Source organism: Phaseolus vulgaris, chromosome 1, assembly GCF_051622355.1.
Source record: "Phaseolus vulgaris cultivar YP4 chromosome 1, ASM5162235v1, whole genome shotgun sequence".
Taxonomy (NCBI): domain Eukaryota; kingdom Viridiplantae; phylum Streptophyta; class Magnoliopsida; order Fabales; family Fabaceae; genus Phaseolus; species Phaseolus vulgaris.
The window spans coordinates 32,143,477-32,159,479 of record NC_143498.1 but is presented as its reverse complement, the minus strand read 5'-3'; the positions used below and the strand labels follow the sequence as shown (position 1 = coordinate 32,159,479).

General features: G+C 36.1%; 1 non-coding gene across 11 annotated transcripts; it reads left to right on the top strand.

Moving 5' to 3' along the window:
* The first annotated feature begins 205 nt into the window (after positions 1-205).
* Positions 206-8,588, top strand: LOC137835903 (uncharacterized). 11 transcript variants are annotated; one of them, XR_016520487.1, is made up of 6 exons: positions 206-342; positions 416-595; positions 1,492-1,583; positions 1,694-1,732; positions 7,897-8,130; positions 8,247-8,588. It is a non-coding gene; the product is annotated as an uncharacterized LOC137835903 (transcript). The 11 variants fall into 11 exon arrangements; XR_016520490.1 differs by having other exon boundaries at positions 1,492-1,587; XR_016520485.1 differs by lacking the exons at positions 7,897-8,130; positions 8,247-8,588 and adding exons at positions 2,259-2,861; positions 2,954-3,098.
* The last annotated feature ends 7,415 nt before the right edge of the window (positions 8,589-16,003 follow it).

Below are 16,003 nucleotides of genomic sequence, written 5' to 3'. Positions count from 1 at the left end.
AAATAAAGTTACACATGATAATTTGTAGTTGTATGAAAATCTTTATATTATCAACAATCACTACAAAAATAATTGATTTTAGGAGAGGTTTATTGGTAGAGGTTAAAATAACCTCTGGTAATACACTCAGCTTATGGAGGTTTCTCAAACCTTTGTAAGTGTCAGGGGTTTTTTATTAAACCGCACTAAATATTTTATTTATTTTGTTTTTAAGAATCTACACTTTGAAAAGTTTATTTTCTCTTCGCTGTGAACAAACTCTAGTGTGAGAGGAGTATTTCGTTTCAGAGAGAAATTACTCTTTGTTGCTCGCACGAGACTACAAATAATTTGATTTCAGAGGTAAATCATTTTCCAACCCTTTCGATTTTGATTTTGATTCTCATTTTAATTTTAACGCCGAAGAAGAAGCCAGCGCCGGAGAGGGATCGGAGAACGAGAGAGTACGCGGCCAGGGAAGGGTTGCGGTGGGAGCGGATCATTCGAAGAAATGAAGCTTTTGCGAAGGGTGAATCGATTTTTTTTGAAGGATTTTCAGAGTAAGGAGTTGGGTGTGTTCGACAGCGACTACGCCTGTGAGATTCAACGTTTTAGCGTGAGTCCTATTTGTTATTCGTTTTCTTTATGACCTAATTGGTTTTTCAAAATTGATTTTCAATTTTCCCATTTCTCACGCCTAGATCACTTATTTTGCTAACTCTTAGATCAAATGGTTGTGAAGTGGTTCGCCACCACCTCGACCACCAAGCTGAGGCCCTGGTCCACTTGTTTTGTGTAGTTTCCAGGAAGCCCCTCACCCACGACAATCTTCTCTTCCATTACTCCGATCAAGTTTCAGAGTTTGAATGAGGAGTGTAGTTATGTAAATCTCTTTTGGAAAGCAAAGTAGGTAAAAAGAGGTGCATGAGGAGTGAAAGTAACTAGCTGAGAATAAAGAATGATGGTGAACTGGGGATAGGCCAGATGATCGTAGTTGAATATAGATGATTTATATAGTTTCTCATTCATAAGCGTTCTTGTTTATTCCTTGCTTTTTCTTTTGGATTATATTTTTCTTGTTCATAATTCTTATGGGTTCATAGTCATTTTCCCTCAACCCATATTCTAAATTATCTCATCTGACAGAAATGACAACATTATATCATCTCCCTTAAACATTTGTGAAGTATTAGGTATACATTACAAAATAATTGTTTAACATTTCGTTTCGTGCATAGATAGACTGAGTTCACATTGGTGTTGTCAATGTGGCCTGCTTCTACTTTTAGAAATTTCCCACTTCTAACTATAAGCTATATATGACAAAGCTTGAATGTGAGTTTGGTCACTAGTGTGTTGGTTTGTTTCTCACATGTCCAAATCATCACAATTTTTTTTCGATTTCTATTTACTTTCATTTGTTATTTAATATATTACATTCGTTTGTAGATTTTTGGGATAATCTGAACTATGTCAACTAACTAGTGGTTGTTAATTTCTTTTGATAATCAGAAACTAAGAGACAGAGGACAAGGTTTGGGGATTCTTGTCTGAAATTCCCAAAGTACACTACTGCATCCTACTCTTTACAAGAACCTAAAAAAGCACGTATAATATGATTAATTTCCTTATTTCATCTATTTTTGCACCATGGTATCATATACACAAAAGATGTGTTTGTTTATATATTTATTCATATATTTGTTTCATGCAGGTGATGGATTTGCTTCAACAATTGGTGGAGTGGAAACAAGTATGTGTTTCTAGGCATGTCATATTAAGTTAGTTACCAATAAAATAATGCATTAGCAAATTTGATTGACTGCTTAGACCCAAACTCAAGCTTTAGGTACAACCAAATTAGATTATCTTTTTCGATCCATCCTTTCTAAACCAATCTTCTAAACATTATTAGTTTATTTTTTAGTTTGCCAAGTTCACTTTTGGCCTAATAAATAGATACCGAGCATCATTTTTAATGGAGAATTTTGGAGTTATATTGAGATTAGGTAGGAGGTGTGGGGTGGAAGTGTTAATGCTTTTATGTTGATTGGAATTTTATTTGAGTTGTACTTTTAGTTAAACATAAGCTGGGCAACATAAAAAGGAGAGAAACTGGTGATCTGACTACACTCGATAGTTTTAGTTGATTCAAATGTCTTTGCATTATAAGGTCATCAATTTGGAAATTGTCAAATGCTGCCAAATTCCACCTCAGCCATTAAAATGTTATTTAATTAAAATGTCACTATATCTAACCTTTATGTTTTCTTGTCCAGTGGATACATGTCAAGGTTTTCCATGCTAGACCTCTTTCTGCTGTTAAAAAGTTGCAAAGGGTTAACTTAGTAACCTTTTGATATGGTACGTGTATGATTATTATAATACAAATTAGGTGAGATAATAAGATAGAAGCATAGCATGAGCAATGAGCATTAACTGAGGGAAAAAGGATATCATATGATGAGAACACGATATTGAGCAACAATTTGAATGGTGCAGGGAGGGGTTGAGAGCAGGTGTAGTGCTGGTGCATGTGTGTAAGCTTAAATCTTAGTGAGTTGGACAAGTAAAAGATAACAACAGAACAAGAATCCAGTATGCCATATGCTACAGTATATGTAGGTTACATAAGCCTAAAGGTATTCCATCCCAAAGGTAATCCTAAAACAAGTAATCCTAAAGGTATTATAATACAAATTACAAAGTCCACCCCTAACTGTACCTGAAACAAGTAATCCTAAAGGTATTCCATCTCCATTTCCCCATCCACCTCCATATGCACATCAAGAAGGTACTAAACATGCTCACATGCACCTCAATGACACCTCAGTCAAGTATTGAACGGGCTCCCCTTCCACTTCCAACTGCATATTAGCCAAGTAATTTGTGTTCACTTCTTTTTCAAATTTATTAATCACCACATTATTAGACACAATTGTTTTTTTTTTTCATTGAGTTGATTTATTTTCAGGAACCTTGAAATTCAGGATATGTTCACATCAATATGTAAATGTACCTGTATCACAATACCTGGTATATCATATGTATATTTGAAAAATATTATTAGTTTTTTATTATTTTTATGACTAAGAAGAAGTGATACTTTTTTTTATTCATTTTTCAAGGTTTCATTGGTTTTAGTTATTCATGGGCCTTGTTTTGTTTGAATGTTACCTTTTGATACATGGTTTTTTCAATTTTGTGGATGCAGTAGAAAAAAAAACTACATTGCATTGACAATACAAAAATACCAGTTAAAAAATAGTTTGAAAAAAAAATTAACAAATATGGCTGCAATATTATTAATAGAGTTTAGAACCAACATAAATTATGAAGATTAAAAATATTCAAAGGTTTGCTAATAAATGCCAACTCACAGGAACTCAATGTTCAAATTTAGTTAATATCAATCCTAGATGTAAGAATAGTGTATTTGTCTGTACTTAAGGCCAATGTCTAATGGAATGACCTTTCCAAGTTCTTAACGTTCAGACCCCACAACTTTGGGTAGAAAAAGATAAAATATAAATGAAGGATGGGATAAAATTTACTGGGTAAAGTGCAAAATCTCTTATTTTTTATTTTTATTTTTTTTATCAGCAATGAATAAATTAAATTAAGAGGGATACTTAGGGGTATCCCGTATACAAAAAAATCCCAAGATTACTCCTCCTTAACACATAGAACAAAAACCATAATTGGCTTAAACTACAACATAACAAACCCAAAAAAGGAGGAATAAAGCCTATAACTAGAACTACATACAACAACATCCAAATGAAAACCAAAGAAAAGCAGCATTACAGAATTGTATGTGGCAGCAACCATACCAAACCATATACAACAGCAAATTATGCAGCAATTAACAGAATAATACATACATAGAATCATATCCAGACAATTATGCAGCAAACCATTTCAAGCATCTACAGGATCAGCTATCTTCCAGTTCCATACAACATTACCTTTGACCCTGTAAATTCCTTTCCCAATTATCCAAATGGCAACCCAAGTTGTTGTTCCTGTAACTAAGGCAAAGAGTGTACCACCCTGGTGGTCGGGTGTGATGACGTGGCATCCTCCTACAGTATAGGCGTATTGACAAGGCGCCAGGTTGGCAGAAGAGAAGGAAGTCGGGGGGCTCGTGTAGTCGCCAGTTGTTATATTGGCGTGTTCCGATTTCCAGCTTACCAGAATCGGCGATCGCCAGGTTGAAGATGAAGTCGCCAGATGTAGATTCAGGCGACCTAGTCATTGGAGATCGCCAGAGCGAGCACATCGCCGAAGATGAAGGAGAAGCAGATTGTGAAGGCGGCCGGCGAGACCACAGGGAAGGTGTATGAAGGCCCCTAACTCGTCAGTTCCAGTAGAGATCGCACTCCTAAGTTAGCTATGCACTGGGCAGTACCATGCATAAGTAACTTAGCCAAAATGAGAGTAGAAGCAGCGCCAAGTCAGGGAGCCTCCAGATGATGGCACGTGTACAGTTGGATGTGAGCCACGTGTCCAAGTCTGTAACTGCCAGGAGAGAGAAAGCTACCAGGTATATAAGAGTTCTTAACAAACTTTCTGAGGTACGCACGTTCAGTTTATACACTTTACGCTTGCGAGTGATAGAGCTGACTGTGAGAGAGGATTTGCACGGTTCTTGTTCTCTTAGTTTTTGGTGATACCGTCACTGACTTGAGCGTTGGAGTGCGATCGGCCGCAGCGGCGCCGCTCTGTTTCTTTGCAGGTTCTTGAGGTAGATCCCGGAGAGGAACGGAAGTGAGAAGCGGTGCGCACGTCGATCCTTTGACGAGGCGGTTTCCAGCGTTCCGGTCAACAGGCAGGATCAAAGAGCAAACCCACAAATCCAAGCACATCATAGGAACGTTTAAACTCCTGCCAGTACCCTACTCCCGTGAAAACCTGATCCTCCAAGCTAAGCCAGAACCAGCTACTGCTGTTCCTGCCAAACTATAGCACAAAGCAGTGAATAGAGCATAACCACACCCATGACAGATTCAAAACAGAAAATCAAATCTATTCCAGCGTTTTTGCACTACAAAGATACTTCCTGGAATTCGCAGAGAGACAAAAAAGCATATGTGCTTCACGCTCCCTCCCCAGAGCATTAAAAACTGTACTACATACGACCTTGAAGGAATCCTATGACATCCCAAAACCTCCACAAAATTCTTCACCAAACTCACGCCAACAACACAGATACAACCTAGCAATACATGTGTTTAAGAATAACCTTCTGCATAAACCAAAACCGACTCCACTTGTCCGTAACCTCATTACTCCTTCTTACTAGCCCATACTTAAATGCCTCCCCTTCTTTTGTAGATTCCCTTACCACCCTCTGCCTCCAGAGTAAAACCCCACTAATTAATGCTTTTTAAGCAGACAAACGGATTAAGTAACCAATTCGTAAACGAATGAGAGTTATAAGAAGCTCTATACTTCATCCACAACCATGACTTAAGCTGTGCCATTTGCAGAATCTCTTCATCATCAACTACATCTTGTTTGAAAATAATTGCATTTCTTTGGTCCCAAATACACCTCATAATGGCAGCCCAAATACCTTTTAAGACCAAATTTTGGTTGAAACTAGCTTGAGGTATGTGGAAACTCAGAAAGTGATCTTTGAGGCTATTTTGTTGAACTAGCGTGATACCTAACCATTTAAGACATAAGGACCAGACCTGCTGTGCATAAGTACATTCTAGGGACAAATGCTGACAAGATTCCTCCTTCACTTCACATAGCACACAAGCTAGAGAACTCAGTTGTACTCCTCTTCTACTCAGCCCCTCCCTAGTTGGGAAACGCTTTAGCTTTCCAAAGGTATTCAAAAGCTGCATGGTAGGTACCCCCACGTCCAACAGATAAACTTTTATATGCTGCATTGACTGAGTACTTCTCCAGATTCTCTTCTCCCCAAACTCTAACATCATCCTTGTTTTGCTTTACATCAGCCCCCACTAGGTGTTGAGAAAAAATTTCTTCCAACTCCGATTCCCATTCAAATCTGTCACGTCTCCATCCTAACCTCCACTTCCAATCCAAGCCTTCCCACATCCCAACCTCTTCAACTTTTTGCTCATTATTTGCTGACAGAGAATACAATCTAGGGAACAAGGATTTAAGGCTTGTATCTTCAATCCACACATCTTCCCAAAATCTAACCTTATCTCCCCTACCTAGTACCCAATGAACCTCCTTTTGGAACCACCCTTCTCCACCTCCCTCCCTACACACCTTTACTAGATCTCTCCACCACCAAGATTGATATTTTACTGGTAAATGGGGACAATCTAGCTCCCCCCCATACTTGGATTCTAACACCTCCTTCCACTTCCCCTTGTCTTAAGACAAAAACCTTCATCTCCACTTTGCTAGGAGATCAACATTAAATTTTTTGATATCTTTTAGCCCCAACCCTCCCTCCTCTTTTGGATTACACAGGTCCTCCCAACTTACCCATGCAATGGGTCTCCTTTTCTTGCCCCACCCCTACAAGAACCTCCTTTGAATACTAATAATGCTTTTGTAGATGGACTCTGGCGCTTTGAAGATTGATAGGTAAAAGAGAGGTATTGCATTGAGAACGGACTTAATAACACACATCCTTCCTGCCAAAGATAAAAACCACCCCTTCCACACACTTAACCTTGTTTTGAGCTTGCTTAGTACAGGATCCCAAAACGATTTCTTCCTTGGATTCCCTCACACTTCGAATTCCAGGTATTTGAAGGGTGTTCCCATCAGATTACAATTCAAGAACTTGGAATAACAGAGAAGCTTGTTTGACTGCACATTCACACCTGCTAGCCTTGATTTGTGAAAGTTGATCTTCAAACCTGAAACTATCTCAAACCCTCTTAAAATGGATTTCATTATAACCACGTTACACCATGAATTTCCATATTTTATATTCGTTTTTATTTTACAATGCTAAATTAGTAAACATTATATAAAGTAATAATAAATTATAATAGAATATTGTTATGTATTTTAGCCTTGTACATACATTTTCTACATTAATAATTCAGTATCTATATTTTTATTATGAAAAAAATTATACCTATATAATATTATGAAACCTTGGAAAGTAAATAAAAAAAAGTTGAAAGAGTAGTAATGTATTAGTGTTAGGTGATAGAAGAAGAACATAGGGTATGAGAAAATAATCGGGATATTTTGGTTTAACATTTTTATTATTTGTCACCTACTTTTTTATATATACACTTCCTATTGGGGGTTTTCAAACAGCCGAAAATAACGGGGGTTTGAAAACCGTTGGGAATAGCGGGGGTTTTCAAAACTGCTGGGAATAGCGGAGATTTTTAAAACCGTCGGGAATAGCAGGGGTTTTCAAACTACCAGGAATAGCAGGAGTTTTCAAACCTCCAGGAATAGCAGGAGTTTTCAAACCGCCGGTACGTCAGTAATCAGTTAGCGACGCTAGATTTTTCAAAAAAAAAACAAACTGCGGATAACACACTTAACGAGGGTTAAAACCATAATCGATAATGCCAAATATAACTTCGTTAAAAATGATTTTTTTTAGTAAATGTAGTGAATCTAACTTTTTTCCTCTAAACAACAAATAATAATTTATAATATCAAATATTACAAGGTTTTGTATTATATATATATATATATATATATATATATATATAAAATACATTTACAAAATAGTATATATCACTATAAAAATATTTATTTTTAGTGAAGATTTTTTAATGGAAGTTTTAATAACCTCCGATAAACGGAGGTTAAGTAAATAGCGTGTTTTATAAAGCTAAACCCAATTTTTTTAGTAATTTTAATTTTTTTCCCGCGTTTTCTTTGGTTTACACGTTGCCTTCACACAAACCCTTTTAAACCATTCTCCAAATTTTCAAAACCTAATTGCAGAGAACAGAGGAGGAACGGGCCAGAGGGTTTGCCTCAGAGAAGAAAAGAATCGTGTCGGCGAAGATCGGTGAGACTAAAAAGAAAGGGTGCGATCGTCGATTGTGGAGTCCTTTCGCGGTTGCGGCCTGTTCGGGATCCAAATTGACAAGTACGAGTTGAAGAAGCAGTTCACCATTTCGCAGTACCTGCGTTACGCAATGCGCGATTCCATTCGCCTTCAGGACCCCGCCGCCGGTGAGTCATCCTTCCTCCTCCCCTTCCAGCATACCGTAATGTAACTTGGGGTACTTCAGTTATTGCGTGGAAATTAATCACTATTTTGTGTTGTGGAAAGTCTAAACATAAAGCAGTGTTTTTGCAGCTGTGCTACAGCATATCTGGTTATTGAATTGAAAATGCGGTGTGCCAGGGAGTGAGAGTTGGCTTCACTGGTAGGTCTTAACACCATTGACAAACAGGTTTTGGATTTGATTCCCATTTCTGGTGGCATGCTTCTTCACCTTCGAATGAGAGGGAAACTTTCACAGGTGTTAGTCATTAATATATTTGTCACAAAACCTGTATGGCTGTTTTGGTTAAAATATGTGTAGGTTGATGAATTTGTTAAAAAGGCTTGCTGGAATGCTGATTTTCGTATCAAGAATCCCTCCTGAATTTGCCTTCTCTTTAAGTTTAACTTTGGGGTTTTGGCCATTAAAGAGTAATTTTCCATTGTGGGCGCAAAATGCCAACCTACACACACCGGTGGGGAAATGAGGAGATGGATATAACATCAGAAGATCATGTCATAAACTCTAGTGTAGAATAGTTTTTACATTTTTTTGTCAAAAGTAGCATAGTTTAATTCTTTTGTATTTTTGTTGAAACATGCAAAGTGGTATCTAAAATGCTAACCTAAGTTTAATTAGAGTTTCCTACTCCTAATTAAACTTAGGTCCAACCCCACATTTAGCCTAAGTGGAGCGTAAGGTTCTAGAACTCTTAGCACATGGAAGAATTCTAGAACCTACCTCACATGTGCTGAATTTAGGAGCCACCTTCCCATGTGCCAACATTTGAATTTCCCTCCAATTCTCTTTTCATTTTCAGCCCACTCTTGTTATATATAAAGGAGTTTGGGTCCTGTCAATTCAAGATTAATACATGAGTGAATTGCTGCCAAAATTGTGCTAATATCACTCTTTGCCCAAAACCTCTTAGGTTAGGCTTTTAATCTTCACAAATTCGCCCTTTCCAAGTAGAATTTGCCTCACCACTCTCAAATCCTACCTATCATGCACCTTCAAGGTCACAACCACTCTTAGGAGGACCTTGTTCCATCTCCAATCCGTGTAGCTTCCGCAATTCATCAACAAAATCGAAAATAGGAAGGCACAAATCCATCATTTGGTATCATGAGCTATGGTTCTACAAGAGCTAAGTGTCTTCTTTCATTTTTATGTTTGTGTTGTTCTTCAATTCTTCATGTTGTCTTGCTGTTTTTTGCATTTTAATTTGATTTAGGTGCTGCTTGAAGAAATTCAATCGGTGCATTGTGTTCAAATTGTTCTTGAGCTTCTAATTTTCACATTTATGTAGGAATCTACATAGAATTGTTTTGCTGTTTTGTTTTTAGTTTGTTTGAGTCTTGTTTGCAATTCTATTCGGTTCATTATATGTTTCTTGAGTCATTTTAATTTATGAATCCAATTATGTTTTGTCTAAGTCATGTTTCTCCTAATTTGTCATCAATTCCATGTAGTGCTGAATTTGTTGATAATTTTGGTTTCTTGATTTGATTTGAGTCCAGATTTATAATTCTGTGTTTGTTGATCCTTTGGTGAATTTTTCTTTTAGTTTGAGTTCATATTTGTATGTTAGATCCATACAAATTCATATACATTCACTCCATTGTGTTTTTGAAGTTCTTCATTCTGTTTTTAAATTCCAGAATTAGGATTACTCTGTTTTTCAAATTCTGTGCTGGCTGTTTTTTTGTTATTAATTTCAAATACGTTGAAGAAAAATTATAAAAATATGGATCTATACAGTTTGATGTCTTATAAAATCAAGAAAAAAAGAATCAACTGAAAAGACAAAATAGAGAAAAAATGATAAATAAAACAAAAAAAGTGTGCACCCTGGCGCCAAAATATACGGTAGTTGGATAATAATTTTGAAAGATTTATCACAATTATTTGGTGCATATTTTTGATGTGATTCCAGCGCCAAAAGTTTTCTAAGACCTTGAATCGTTTGTGGTTAAAATTTCAGAATCAAATTCAAAATAGCCAGATCAGCATAAATATTTTAAGTCACGCTTTGTGGATCTAAATTTTCCAGTAGTGCTGTTTTGGTTTTTCTAATCAATTCTAGTGCCTTTCTTTAGGTTCCATTTGTGTGCCATCCTTTGTTGAGTGTCTATTTTTATTGCTTGCCCAATATTATTCAAAACTCTTTCTAAGTTGTGTCATATAATTCAAATCCATTTGCTGTTGTTCTGTTTTAAAATTTGAATTGTTTCTTGCTTTCATTTCTTGACCTCTAAATTGTTGGTGGATAAATTCAATTGGTGCTTGTTAAGTGGAATTAACCTTGTGGTGAGTATATCCCTACTTAGTAGGTACTGTTTTGAAGATTTTAATTGACTAACCATAAGAGGTTAAGACAAGGAGCTGCAGCAAATACAAATACAAATACAAACACATACACTTTCTAGAACACAACAAGGAAGATCAATCACAAGCCAAGGAGTGCATAGTTTAGGAAATCTGAATTTTATTTTGTGTAATTCAATTTCTTTGTATTTCTTTGAGTTGTAATTACATTCAACTTAATTCATTAGTGGATTAATCACGTGTAGACGGTGAGTGTGTCTTTAATGGCTCCAACTGTCTAGAAGCCTCACCTTAGGAATCGTCTAGTTTAAAGCTTTGTAGTTAGCAATCTTTAATTTGTGCTTAGTTAATTGCTTTACTTTAATTACTTGATTTGCATTGTTTAATTGCTTTGCATTGTTTTCCTTTGCATAAAAATGGACTTTTCATTCCTAATTGTGATATAAGTAAATTACTTAGAAAAAGAATTGTGTGAAGTTTTGAGGGATAGGTTTTGGCAAGGAAAGACTTGGTACTTAAGAAGTCCTAGTGACTCACCTCTCTTTCCTGGAAAACTACCTTCATTACTTTCCTTTTCTTTCTTAAGGTAAAATACTTTTAACACAAAGCTTTAGCCATGTCAACTCACTCTTCTAAATCTAGTAAAAGTGATATAAAGTCCATTAAAACTCTTTTAAAACAATTAGCCAAGGACTTTCAATCACTCTCATATAGACAATTGGAACATAAGGCACAAATCGAAGAGTTGAAAATGGCTAAAGAAAAGGATGAAAGCTCTCAAAAATCTAAAAAAATATATTCACATGCATCTAGTTCTCACAATCATGAATCTTTTGGGGAAGAAAGTCTTAGGATAAATGAATATTATCAACCACTCCCTAGGAGAACTAGAAGAGAAAGAAAAGAACAAGAAAGCCTAAGGAGGTTAGGGTAGATCTACCTTATTTCCATGGGAAAGAAAATGTAGAAACCTATCTAGATTGGGAAATGAAGGTAGAACAATTGTTTGCTTTCCATAGAGTGAGTGAGGAAAGAAAGGTACCCTTAGTCATCTTAAGTTTTCAAGGAAATGCTATGAATTGGTGGATTGCCCTAAAAAGAGAGAGACATCTCCCCTAGGACCCTCCCATTACATATTGGAATGACCTCAGGGGAGCCTTGAGATGTCGCCATATTCCCTCATCCTACAAAAGGAAGTCAATGGACAAACTCCAAGGACTTCATCAAAAAAATCTAAGTGTAGAAGAATATTGGCAAAAGATGGCACTATATATAAAAAGGGCAGGGATTAACGAAGACAACCATACCACTATAGCTAGGTTTTTAAGTGGTCTCAAACTTGAGATAAGAAACAAAGTTGAACTTTTACCTTATAGAGATTTAAATGACTTGATTCAACTTAACATTAAAGTTGAAAAACAAATTGAGAAAACAATCAATTCAAAAACAAAGTTCATACTTTGTATCTTATGACAAGGATGAGTTCCAAATAGGGGAAGAACATATAAAAGAAACATCTCTAGAACTTTCCCAAAACCTATCCGAGCATATCTCACACACTCAAGCTAGAATAAATCAATGTTTAGAATATCTTGGTAAAAGTCATTTAGCACCTTATTGTTCCAATGAAAGATCTATGATCTTAAGGGACAAAGGTGACCATAGTAGCCAAGAAAAACAAACTAGTGAGAGTGAAGAAAATGTAAAAATAGAAAATCAAAAGAAAGTTCTTATGGACCAATCTGAGGTGTGGGAAAAGAGTGTTCATTCCCACAAAGTCATTCAGAAAGAAGAAAAAATTGAAAATATACTTCTATCTGAACAACCTTTCGACCTCCTTTCTTGTAAGGGAACACTTGCATGCACTATCACACTTGCTGAAATTTGTGAGCTACCTCCTCAAGAGAAAACATTTTTAAAAGAATTTGTTGATATATTCCCTAAAGACAAAATTGAACTTACACCTTTTAGGGGTATAGAAAATCAAATAGATTTAGTTATAGGGGCTAATCTACCAAATAGACCAGCTTATGGAACTAATCATGACAAGACCAAGGAGATAGAATCACAATTTCGGGAAGTGTTGGAGAAGGGCTGTGTTCGAAAGAATCTAAGTCCTTGTGTTGTACCTATTCTTAGACGTGATAATATGCTTGATGAATTGCATGGGGTCCACTACATTCTTCAAAGTTAATCTTAAAAGTGAATATCACCAAATAAGAATCAAAGAGGGTGATGAGTTGAAAACTACTTTTAAGACTAAATTTGGACTATGTGAGTGGTTAGTGAAGCTTTTTGGAATCACTAAAGCACCTAGCACTTTCATGAGGCTTATGCATCAAGTCCTTAAGAATTGCATAGATAAATATGTAGTAGTTTATTTTGAGTATATACTAAGATATCACCCACAAGTGAAGGTCGAGTTATCTATCGGCATCTACAAAGATAAAATTTTATGTGATGTAGTGCCTAAAGAAACTTGTCATGTCTTATTGAGACGACCATTGCAAAGTGTTAAAAATTCCATGTTCAATGGTTGTACCAACGAGACTACCTTCACACATAAAAAAAAAAATTCATGAAGGAGAACTCATGGGCCAATTTGAAGTTAATAAAACTCTAAAGCTTTTAAAGGGAAAATTATTTTGGCCACCTATGAGGAAAGATGTTCAAAGACATTACCCTAGATGTATTTCTTATTTTAAAACTAACTCTAAGGCAATGTCTCATGAACTCCATGCTCCTTCACCTTTTGCAAGTGCTCCATGGGAAGACTGATAGAGATCAAATAATAGAGGATTTTACTAATGGAGGAAGAGGTCATTCACCCAAACATTTGAAGTTCTTCCTTCTAGTCTTCTAAAAAATTAAAGAAGAATTTAAATAAAGAGAGGACCAAGCCTAAAGCCAAAAGAAGACTACAAGCTATCAAGAATGGGCTTCAATTAATATCTCTCTTTATAGTTTCTTTTGTATAAATTTTGTTCCCGCCGGTTGACTGGAACCGTCTTTGCGCGTGGCTTGTCCTCGCGAGCTAGAGCACCTTCGTTCTGCTCCGTTTGTGAGTACCTGAAAAGAAGTGGACAAAGGGGCGCCCTCGCGGCCGTTTGCACTCTGACGATTAAGTCAGCTAGCGAGAAACATCAAAGGTGACACTCCTCCGTATCGAAACACCCTGAAGGGATGCTCTGAAGATGGTCGAAAATACTGAGTAGCTAGTACTATGTGCCCTAATTGTCTGTGCGCACAGTGGGTGCACCGTGAAACAACTAGAGTTTGTGGCTCTGTGTAAACTGTGAGAATTAGGTCAAAACTCGGATCCTTTTCAAACGTCTCGAGCCCTTTTTAAACACCTCCCGCATTTAAAGCGCGTTAAAGTGCATTGAAAGCGTATCAAAATGTTCCTCGAAACGTTCAAAACTTCAACTGAATTAACGCGTACCTTAGCGAACTGTTAGGAAAGCCTTGATGTTTTCAGTGCTTATTGCCACATGATGGATATCCACTAGGAGAGGATTTTATTAATGAAGGAAGAGGATTTTCACCTACACATTTGAAGTTCTTCCTTCTAGTCTTCTCACAAATTAAAAGAAGTCAAAGAGAAGATCAAGCCTAAAGATAAAGAAGTCTACAAACTCTCAAATAATAGGCTTCATATTAAATATCTCTCTTTATAGTTTCTTTTAAATTGTAAATAATATAGAATAATGTTTAGAAAGGTGCTTAGAGGGAAACATGAGACACCTCTTTTGTAAAAGCATCTTTAGGCTTTAGCTTAGCAAATTCTAGAAGCTTGGGGAGTGAGCTTAGTAAGGGGGTGTGATCTTAGGAGTTTTTTGGGTAGCTTAGGGAATAAGCTATGTAAATGACCAGCCCTTACTCCTATAAAAGGAGGGCTTAGGTCCTTCACAATTCAGATTGGAATTTTATAGTAGAGAGACTATACTCAATTTTGGAGAGAATTTGTGAGTTTTGAGTCTTCCTCTTCTTTGCCTTATCTTGTGAGCTATGGTGAGCTTCAAGTGGTGGCACTCCATCACTTATCTTGGTTCAAGGTTCCAAGTGGCGTGAATGGCTTCTTCCAATTCTCAAAATCCAGCAAGCATCTTCTTCTATAAGTGTTCTTCTTCCCTTTTCTTCAATTTTCCATTCGGTAGTTTTGATTCCTAGAGTTTACTCCTTTTTCTACCGTTTAATTTTGTGTTTCCAGCATTGTGTTCTTAATTCTGTTTTGGTTCAGTAGCTAGCTTTTAAATTCTGTCCAGTTTTAATTCTTGTTCTTCTTTCCTTTTGTTTTGATTCAATTTGACAATACATGGACTTCCATATGAGTCTTGGTTGGTGCTTAGTTTTGGTGAGTTCTTGAATTTAGAACATTGATCCAATTCTAAAGTAAAGTGCCTTTCAAATCCAGCTCAAGTTGTTCCTAAGAATGTCAAGAATCATGTGTTCTTGTAGTTACATTCACATCATGTGGTATCTAGAGTCTAGGCTTGTTTTTGCTTAATTCTTGAGTTGTATTGCACTTCACTTTCAAGAGCTCTTTAATTCAAGTTGTTTACCATTCTGTTTTAGGATTTATTTTGAGTTTTCTTGCTGTTTTCTTTTGTTACACCATGTGTTTGTGAAAAGGACTTTAGCACTCATTGTTCATATGAGTATGGCTGCTCTTTTGGAATGACATTCTCCTTCCTAGAGCTGACCTTAAGCTTCCTTTCACTTGTGGTTATATCTTGTTATATGTCTTTTAATTTTGTAATCATGTCAAGTTTTGTCTTAGTCATGTTATTCCATAATTGTCATTACTTCTAGTAGTACTTTTATTGCTTTAATTGTTTCTTGCTTTGGTTTACTTTCTGTTTTTTGAGTTTATTGCTTGATCCTTTGTGCATTTTCCTTTTTAGATTTGAGTTCATGCTTGTATTTTCATTCTATACAAGTTCCTTTACACAATTTCCATTATGTCTTTGCTAGTTCATCATACTGTTTTTCATTCCTAAATAGGCTCCTCTGTTTTCTTACAAACGTGCTACTGTTTTCAATTTACTGCAATTAATTGGCTCATAGGAAATTTCTGAAAATTTGGATTTACATACTTCAAAGTGTTACAAAAGCATAGAAAAAAGAATCACTCAAAAATTCCAAGTACACAAAAAATGATAAATAAAATACGAAAAGTGTACAATACTGCCGAAAAGAATACGGTAATTGGGCAGCAATTTTGAAAAATTTATTTCTCTCAATTGGCTTACTGTTTTTACCTCATTCCAGTGCCATTTTTGAGTTAAGACATTGAAGTTTCTGTGGTTAATTTTTCACATTCCAGTTCGCTTTCAATCGGTACAGTTAAATCTGTAAACATAGCACAGTTTGCTTTTAAAAAAAAAAAATTCCAGTAGCTGTTTTCTGTTTTCTTTAATCTACTCTAGCACTTTTCTTTAGGACTCTTTTTGTGTGCCTTCTTTATTCATTGAGTTCCTTATTTTTCTTGATTGTCTTTCATTCATATT